This window comes from Pseudochaenichthys georgianus, chromosome 9 (assembly GCF_902827115.2).
Source record: "Pseudochaenichthys georgianus chromosome 9, fPseGeo1.2, whole genome shotgun sequence".
Lineage (NCBI taxonomy): Eukaryota > Metazoa > Chordata > Actinopteri > Perciformes > Channichthyidae > Pseudochaenichthys > Pseudochaenichthys georgianus.
Window position 1 is genome coordinate 33,472,840 of NC_047511.1, and position 9,765 is coordinate 33,482,604.

At 45.7% G+C, this 9,765-nt stretch overlaps 1 protein-coding gene across 1 annotated transcript in view; it reads left to right on the top strand.

The window, feature by feature from the left end:
* Nucleotides 1–5,075, top strand: part of LOC117452766 (leucine-rich repeat transmembrane neuronal protein 4) — an 82,566-nt gene extending 77,491 nt beyond the window's left edge. The window contains exon 3 of the mRNA XM_034091519.2: nt 3,693–5,075. The gene's annotated coding sequence lies outside the window, so the exon portion shown is untranslated. The remainder of the gene's footprint in view (nt 1–3,692) is intronic.
* The last annotated feature ends 4,690 nt before the right edge of the window (nt 5,076–9,765 follow it).

Consider the following 9,765-nt stretch of genomic DNA (forward strand, 5'->3'; position numbering starts at 1 on the left):
AGGCCCTCTAGTCCCTCCTCGGGTCCCCTCTCTAGTTCCCCTCTCGAGTTCCCTTCCCTAGTTACTCCTCTAGTCCCCTCTGTAGTCCCTTCTCGAGTTCCCTCTCTGTTTCCATCTCGAGTCCCCTCTCCAGTTCCCCCTCGAGTCCCCTCTCGAGTCCCCTCTCGAGTTCCCTCCTCTGGTCCCTCCTCTGGTCCCTCCTCGAGTCCCCTCTTTAGTTCCCCTCTCAAATCCCCTCTCGTGTTCCCCTCTCTAGTCCCCTCTGGAGTCCCCTCTCCAGTCTCCTCTCGAGTCCCCTCTCAAGTCTCCGCTCGAGTTCCCTCTCCATTCCCTATTCAAACCCTGTGTCCTGTGTCGTTGGAGGTCCCGCCGTCTACTCCCCTGCCGGGGGTCCTGCCAACCCTTTCTCCTGTCCCGTTGGAGGTCCCGCAGAATACTCTTCTGCCGGGGGTCCTGCCAGCTCTGTGTCCTGTGCCGTTGGAGGTCCCGCCGTCTACTCCCCTGCCGGGGGTCCTGCCAACCCTGTGTCCTGTCCCGTTGGAGGTCCCGCCATCTACTCCCCTGCCGGGGGTCCTGCCAGCTCTGTGTCCTGTGCCGTTGGAGGTCCCGCCGTCTACTCCCCTGCCGGGGGTCCTGCCAACCCTGTGTCCTGTGCCGTTGGAGGTCCCGCAGAATACTCCCCTGCCGGGGGTCCTGCCAGCTCTGTGTCCTGTGCCGTTGGAGGTCCCGCCGTCTACTCCCCTGCCGGGGGTCCTGCCAACCCTGTGTCCTGTGTCGTTGGAGGTCCCGCCGTCTACTCCCCTGCCGGGGGTCCTGCCAACCCTTTCTCCTGTCCCGTTGGAGGTCCCGCAGAATACTCTTCTGCCGGGGGTCCTGCCAGCTCTGTGTCCTGTGCCGTTGGAGGTCCCGCCGTCTACTCCCCTGCCGGGGGTCCTGCCAACCCTGTGTCCTGTCCCGTTGGAGGTCCCGCCGTCTACTCCCCTGCCGGGGGTCCTGCCAGCTCTGTGTCCTGTGCCGTTGGCGGTCCCGCCGTCTACTCCCCTGCCGGGGGTCCTGCCAACCCTGTGTCCTGTGCCGTTGGAGGTCCCGCAGAATACTCCCCTGCCGGGGGTCCTGCCAACCCTGTGTCCTGTCCCGTTGGAGGTCCCGCCGTCTACTCCCCTGCCGGGGGTCCTGCCAGCTCTGTGTCCTGTGCCGTTGGAGGTCCCGCCGTCTACTCCCCTGCCGGGGGTCCTGCCAACCCTGTGTCCTGTGCCGTTGGAGGTCCCGCAGAATACTCCCCTGCCGGGGGTCCTGCCAACCCTGTGTCCTGTGTCGTTGGAGGTCCCGCCGTCTACTCCCCTGCCGGGGGTCCTGCCAACCTTTTCTCCTGTCCCGTGGGAGGTCCCGCAGAAGACTCTTCTGCCGGGGGTCCTGCCAACCCTATATCCCGTGCCGTTGGAGGTTCTACCGGGGGCCCTGCCAGCCCCATGTCCATCACCGGTCTCGCCGGGGTTCCTGCCAACTCCTGGTCCTTTTCCGTGGGGGATCCTGCCGAAGCCTGTCCGACCGGCTCCGGTTTCTGTCCGGCCGACACCGGGTCCTGCCCGATCTCCGGAACTGGCCCATCAGCGCTTTCCTGCCCGGCCTCCTGATCCTGTCCGGTCGACACCAGCTCGAGCCCGGCCCCCTGAGAGCCGCGGTCTTCGCCCTCGAGCCCGGCCCCTTGAGAGCCGCGGTCTTCGCCCTCGAGCCCGGCCCCCTGAGAGCCCGGCCCCCTGAGAGCCGCGGTCTTCGCCCTCGAGCCCGGCCCCCTGAGAGCCGCGGTCTTCGCCCTCGAGCCCGGCCCCCTGAGAGCCGCGGTCTTCGCCCTCGAGCCCGGCCCCCTGAGAGCCGCGGTCTTCGTCCTCGTGCCCGGCCCCCTGAGAGCCGCGTTCTTCGCCCTCGGACCCGGGTCCCTGACTCTTCCTACCGCTGCCTTCGGTCCTCCATGGTCCCCACCTTGGACTCTGTTTTGACCCCGGGCCGTCCGCCCGAGACCCCTTCCTGGTTCTCTGCCTTGTCCCCGGGCAGTCCGCCCGAATCTCCCTTTTTGGACTGTACCTTGCCCCTCGGGCCATCCTCCCGTGACCCCTTCCTGGTCCTCCGCTGTGTTCCTGGACTGTCAGCCCAAGACCCGTCCTCCGGACCCCCTCCGCCCACCCTGCTTGGGGTTTTGGACTTTTTTGTTTTGTTTTTCTAGGGACGTCTGGAATCCGTCCCTTGAGAGGGGGGTTCTGTCACAATTCACATTTTATGTCACGTTTGTAGTTTTGTCTGTGTTGGTGTTGTTCTTGTCTTTGGGTTTCCTGTCTTATTGTGTTAAGTGTTCACCCCCGTTTCCTGCCTGTCTGCTTTCTGTCTGTTTCCCTCCCTGATTACCCGATTGTGTTCACCTGTTGTCCTTGTGTTTCTCCTCCCCTGCCCGGCTGTTTCTCGTTGTCATGATTACCCCTTCTTGTATTTAGTCTTGTCTCTGTCTGTGTTCAGTGTTGGGTCATTGTTTGTTGGTGACGGAGTTCACCGGAGAGTGTTCTGTTCTTGTCTGTATCCTTGGAATAAAGGGTTTCTCAAGAGTTATCTGCATTTGGGTCCTGCTTCCTTCACTCATCCGTGACAGTCACTATGTTATGGAAGTAAACAAAGGAGAAGAAGGCTTTTTATTTTGGCTGTTCAATGGTACAACCCATCTGACAAAAAACTATAACATCATCATGATGTGTTCAAATGTACACAGCAATATCAAATAGGTATATTAGAGATATAATTATGTTCTATTTAACTTCGAACAATAACGAATATGCAAACACAATCGAAGAGTATAAGTTGAAGCTTTCTACATAGGATTTACTGTTTTGTTTTTGGTTTATCTTATTATCAAATTGGTAAAAAGAGTGGAATTGTACTTGTATTGATATTGTCTACTAACTCTAGGGATCATGACAACTTTGGCTGACAAAGCACAGTTTAAACGTATTCCATCCAACCACTGAGAAAACTTCCAACAAATATATTGAGCCCATAAAAAGGTGTCAATATTAATATAACGTGCAAAGAAGAAAAATTTGAATATGTAACAGATAATTCAAATGTCTGAACAGTAGTGTTAATGTACAGTGTATCTCCATGTGGAGGTGAATGATACATAGTACACTCAAGTCCTGTATGTGTCCTCCATTATCTCTCATATTTTGTTTAAAAAGCCTCTGTAAACACAAAGATATTAATATCAATATCGCACAGGCCATGATGCAGCTATATTCCTTTTAATTGACATAATTCAGAGCACACTAACACGTAAAACCAAGAGGGGTCTTTGAATCAGCAAAGTGCTTGTAATGTAATAAGCACTCTCTTTCTAAATGGAGCCTTGACTCCATTTAAAAGAGGGCAGAAAATATGTGGGCACTCTTGCTTAAGGCTTACATCTTGCATATAAATCACTCCCGCTGAAAGTGGGTGTTTGAGCACCAGATTTCAGGTCTTGGGGCGCGCCAAGGCTGCATTAATGACAGTGCTGAGCCACAACTGCATGAAGTAAATTAAACCAGTTCCAAATATTCTGGGAGCTGATAAAAAATGTTGAAACTAAGGCTCTTTGGATGATTTTGAAAGCTTACTTGTGGTTCTCATAATTTCTCTCCTTTCCCTTTCCTGCTTCCTGTTTCTGACAGATACCGCAGCAGCTGAGCGCTCTTACGTTGTATAGGTGTGAGCAGTCGGCCCTGGATTACTGCCATGCCCACCTGTCGCTGCACCTCAACATGGGCATGGAGCAACCAACTCAGGCGTTTGGAGGTCCGAGGCCAGCCAAGTACCACCCTGGCCTCATGCCTCCCCTCCCCTCCGAGCCTGTGCTGCCTTGCCCCCAGACCCGCTCCCTCCACCAGTGAGCTGTTTACACTGTGAGCCTCTGTGTCTGAAATACTGACTGCTGCACAGAATCAGTGCACACATGAAACACCAGTCTGTGTGGGAGGGAACTGGGACTGGTGAAGAAGCAAAGGAGACTTATTAATCTACTGCAGAGCATCCTGGACCCAGGGTAATGAAAATGGAGATATTTCTCAGTGGAAATAAAGGGGTGCTGCCATATTGATTAGTAAAGCTTCTGAACCACCTGACCCTCAATGTCCTCAATTAGAAAAGGAGGCTGAACAGCAGCATGACCTTCCGCATTCTGCTCTGCCTCCTAAGGAGTATTAAGGCTAATAATTTAATGATTTTGTTAATCTTAATAAACGTGTTTCCTCGGCTGCTCCTCATCTGGACACCTCTCTGCTGCGTCAGGTTAAATAATCAAATCCAAAATGCTATTAAACAGAGCAGGGAAACAGTATACAGTAATAAGCAGTTGAGAAGCAGAACAAATGAAAGATCAGCCAAGCTAAAATATTTTCTGCTGCTTTCTTCTGATCATGCTGTCAGTCAGAGCGCTCTCCCCCACTCAGTCCCCGTGGCGTTTTTCATCTGGAGGAATGAGCCACCCAAATAAAAATTAACAAAGACAAGATAAAAGTGAAAATAACGGACAGTAATTGTTATATAAAATGTACAGCCTACACATCTTGCCGGCAGTAAGTATAATTTACATGGTGACTTTTGATTTCCCTCATGATTTTGGGTGTCGATCACATTATAGTTGATTCGTGCTGAGAAATAAACAGATGAAAAATAAACACCAGATCTCGGTGCACTGGGATGTTCGGATATTTACTTTTCGTCATCCATTTAAATCACTCTTGTAGTTAATGTTTTTTTGTTTTTGAAATGTGTTCTACAACCAATAATCTGATTGTGCACTCATATATCTACATGTGTGTGCTTTTTACAAGATGTTGCATTATAATATATGGTAAATAAACTGTGGTAAATGACCAATAACAGTGTCTTTCATCAAAATCAGTGGTATCAACCCAACACACTCTCTGCTGTATTTAAACAGCTGTGTAATTAGTTAAAAATGGAAAGTGCAGCTCTTAAGGAAAGCCTGATGAAGAATCATGTGTCTGTTTTTTGCATTACTGATCTCTTCCTGTGACTGTATGTGAAAGTTATCTGACGTAATACAGTATACTCCACTCTCTGAACCTTGTGGTCTTTTATGTTGCTTCCTAAGGAAAGCTTGTGTGCAAAAATAATACCCAATGAAAGGTGCAGGGTATTTAGAGACAGGAGCTAAATGTTTGTCAGGAATTGACTGTTAGTTATATCTTGCTATCTACAGCGTTTTTTCAGATGGAGCATTTAATTAGTCATCTACATTTTGTGGGGTTACAGGTAAGACCCTAAGACCACAGAACCGACTGTATGAGGGTCCTATACTAAGAGTGTAGGGTAATCAATCAATCAATCAATCAATCAATCAATCAATCAATGTTTATTTATATAGCCCAATATCACAAATGTTACATTTGTCTCAGTGGTCTTCACAGTGTGTACAGAATATCAGTATGACAATACGACACCCTCTGTCCTTAGACCCTCACATCGTACAAGGAAAAACTTCCGAAGAAAACCCAGTTTAAAGGGGAAAATGGGAGAAACCTCAGGGAGAGCAACAGAGGAGGGATCCCTCTCCCAGGACGGACAGACGTGCAATAGATGCCGTGTGTAAATTGAAAAGATAATACATTTGCAACATAGGTAGTCCAAATGTTTGGAAATGCATGTGTGTATAATAGGAAGATGAATCCACGAGGATATCCATCCAGGACCGATGATCCAGGATCACAGCCACGACTCGCGATCCAGGGCTCGCGATCCACGACACAGGACCGCAGGATCATCCATGACTCCGGATCCCGGCGTATATAGACACCAAAAAGAAAGACATTTGGGGAAGCTGGGTTAATCGGAACATGAGAGTACACAGGTATAGACAGAGAGAAGGAAGAAGTAAGATGTCCCCCGACAAACTAAGCCTATATCAGCAAAACTAGGGGCTGAATCTAATCAGCCCTAACTATAAGCTTTATCAAAAAGGAAGGTCTTAAGCGCACTCTTAAAAACGGATAGGGTGACTGCCGCCCGAACACAAACTGGAAGCTGATTCCACAAATGTGGAGCTTGATAAGAAAAGGCTCTGGCTCCCATTGTACTTTTAGAGATTCTAGGAACAACCTTGCATTCTTGGAACGCAATGCCCTAGTAGGACAGTAGGGTATAATGAGTTCTTTAAGGTAAGATGGCGCCTGCCCATTAAGGGCTTTGTAGGCGAGAAGAAGAATTTTAAATTCTATCCTGTGTTCTATAGGGAGCCAGTGTAAGGCAGCCAGAACAGGAGTAATGTGGTCCCTTTTCCTAACTCTGGTTAGTACACGAGCCGCAGCATTTTCAATCAGCTGAAGCGACTTGACTGACTTCTTGGTACTCCCTGATAATAAAGAGTTACAATAATCCAGCCTAGAAGTAACAAATGCATGGACTAGTTTCTCTGCATCGTTTTGAGGCAAGATATGCCTGATTTTTGCAATGTTACGTAGATGGAAGTAGGCGGTCCTTGAAATTGATTTTATGTGGGCGTTAAAGGATAAATCCTGATCAAATATAACACCAAGATTCCTTACAGTCTCACTGGAGGCCAAATTAATGCCATCCATAGTTAGTATATCTTTAGATAATTTGTTTCGTAGATTCTTCGGGCCAAGTACAATAACTTCAGTTTTGGTCGTGTTTAACATCAAAAAGTTTAAGGTCATCCACGTTTTTAAGTCCTTAAGGCAGTCTTGAATTTTATTTAGATGATTAATTTCATCAGGCTTGATTGATAAATATAGTTGAGTATCATCCGCATAACAATGAAAGTTTACAGAATGATTCCTTATAATATTGCCTAACGGAAGCATATATAATGTGAACAAAATAGGTCCGAGCACTGAGCCCTGTGGCACTCCATGGCTAACTTTGGTTTGCGTGGAAGATTCATCGTTAACACGTACAAACTGAGAGCGTTCAGATAGATAGGACCTAAACCAGCCTAAAGCAGTTCCCTGTATGCCAACTAAGTGCTCTAGTCTTTGCAATATGATATCATGGTCGATAGTATCAAATGCAGCACTGAGATCGAGCAAAACAAGAATAGAGACAAGTCCCTTGTCTGAGGCTATTAGAATGTCATTTGTGACTTTAACCAGAGCTGTCTCTGTGCTATGATGTGTTCTAAAGCCAGACTGAAAATCTTCAAATAAATCATTGTTTTTTAAGTAATCACACAACTGTTTTGCGATCGCTTTCTCAAGAATTTTTGAGAGGAACGGAAGATTAGAAATAGGTCTATAGTTGGCTAAAACCTCTGGATCGAGGTTGTGCTTTTTAAGAAGCGGTTTTATCACTGCTACTTTGAATGATTGTGGAACATAGCCTGATAATAAAGACATATTCATAATATTTAATAAAGAAGTGCTAATTAATGGAAAAACTTCCTTCAACAGCTTAGTTGGAATTGGGTCTAACATGCACGTTGATGGTTTAGAAGAGAGAATCATTGAATGTAATTGTTCAAGGTTTATGGCTGAAAAGCATTCTAGTTTACTATCTAGTGTAATATTAGAACTTACGTTTCCGGGAGCTGTTGATAACACTATACTGGTCAAAGGCAAGAGGTCATTAATTTTGTTTCTAAGAGTAACAATTTTATCGTTAAAAAAGCACATAAAATCATTACTACTGAGTGCTATGGGAATAGAAGGCTCAATCGAGCTGTGGCTCTCTGTCAGCCTGGCTACAGTGCTGAAAAGAAATCTTGCATTATTCTTATTCTCATCTATTAATGAAGAGTAGTAGGCTGCTCTCGCTTTACGCAGTGCTTTCTTATATTCATTGAGAGTAATATGCCAAATTAAACGAGATGCTTCAAGTTTAGTGGAACGCCATATCCTTTCAAGTTGTCTAGACTTTTGCTTTATTTTGCGGGTTTCGGCATTATGCCATGGAGCTAATCTATGTTGTTTTATTTTCTTTCTTGTTTTAAGGAGAAGCTTCTTTTGAGGACTGCATTTTGAAATATAAGTTCCATTGATTCAAAATAACTAAGAATTTCAAGTGGTAAATTGTCCCTGGTTTTAAAGTGCTGTGCGTCAACACAGAGCTTAGCAGACGTAGCAACTGTAACCAAGGGGCAGGATTTAGTAAGATGTTAATGTTGCTGAGTGACTTTTTATTTGATAATCAAACTAAAAGCTTTTGGACATGCAACATAAATGAAACTGTCCTCAACATTTGTTATAGTCCAATTGTATTTGGGTTTTAATAGATTTTATTTTTTGGGGGGGCTGGGGGAGGGCATAATTTACAGTAAATTAAATCTCCAATAATGCAAAAAGGTGTAATCTGAATATTTTCAAAACTGAGTGCAAAAAATCAGCAATCAAACCCCATAATTACAAATCAATGACGCATTGAGTGCTCACTTGTTTATCAGGTTGTCAATAATTCCTCAATAACAGACATTTTGTAAAGGCTCCAGCTGGTGTTTTCCTCTGTAAAAAAGAAAGGCAGTGCAGAAGATACATCTTCTTATGACAACACGTTGTGACACATGACAGATTCACGCTGCTGGAGGATTTACTGCTCTGCGGCCTCACACACGTAACAGTTTAACGACACTGATAGATTGCATACAGTGCACTCACTTCAAGTGTTCAGAAGAGCGCTGCCCGAGAGAATCAGGACAGGGAGGAGCGGGCCAATGCAACCGAATATCATTCAGACTTATGTGTTCACAACATGCGTTTTCACTAACAGGCTGATAATTCATGATGCTTCAATCGATAACAACCTCTGAAACAGTTCCGTCTCTACAACTTTACAAACTGGGAGAATAATAATCACCCGCAGCACATCTCAAATCTGTGACTGTGTGACTCATACAAACACAAGAGAAGTTTCAATAAACCACGAAAAGTTACTCGATACATTTACAGAAAGATTATTTTGGGATGTCAAAAAAACTTTGGGAATTGAGAAATGGTATCATTTGAAGCATTGAAATGAGTCGATGTGTAATAAAGACTGCATTTTGAAAGGAGGGTTTCCAACAGTGTATAATAACAGGCTCTGTGCTCCTGACTCGGTGTATTTCATATCCTCTTCCATCACAGGCCTATTTTACAGGAATTTAACATGTGTAAAGTGTTAAGGTAGCACCAGATGTTTTTTTGGTTTGTTATGACATTACATCTATTTGGACAAGATATTAGTCTTTCGGACAATCTGTTGGCTCTTCTTTGGAAAGCAGAGACAAGCTATTTCCTCCGTCTTGGGAGCTGTAGACAATGTAACAGTGTTTATTATGTGGGCTTAAAATCCTCTCATCCCTCATTTTGTTCAATTGATTTCTTTCAGTGATCTTATTCAGGATGTCATCAAGAGAGCTCTCTACATTTGACAAAACTCATAAAAGCAGAATAAACCAGGAGAAGTGTAAAGGAGGTGCACCATAGCTCCTTCATTTAATGCAACTTCTGCAATTCTGCCCAAACGACTATTCGACTCAAATCCAGTGACTCTGTATTCATGTTTGCCTATCTCAAATCCAATAAAATTGGGCCAGATGTTTTTGCCCATGGCATCTTGTAACCTATATTTCTCGTCTGAATGCAGAGCGGAATGAATAACAAAAAACAAGTGGGAATGTTTACTTTTATATTTAGAAAGAAACAGATGTACGTTTCATTTAAAACTTTCAGGGTGAAAGCTATACACGCTTTCATGTTCAGCTGCACTTCAGGCAGCAGCGTATTTATC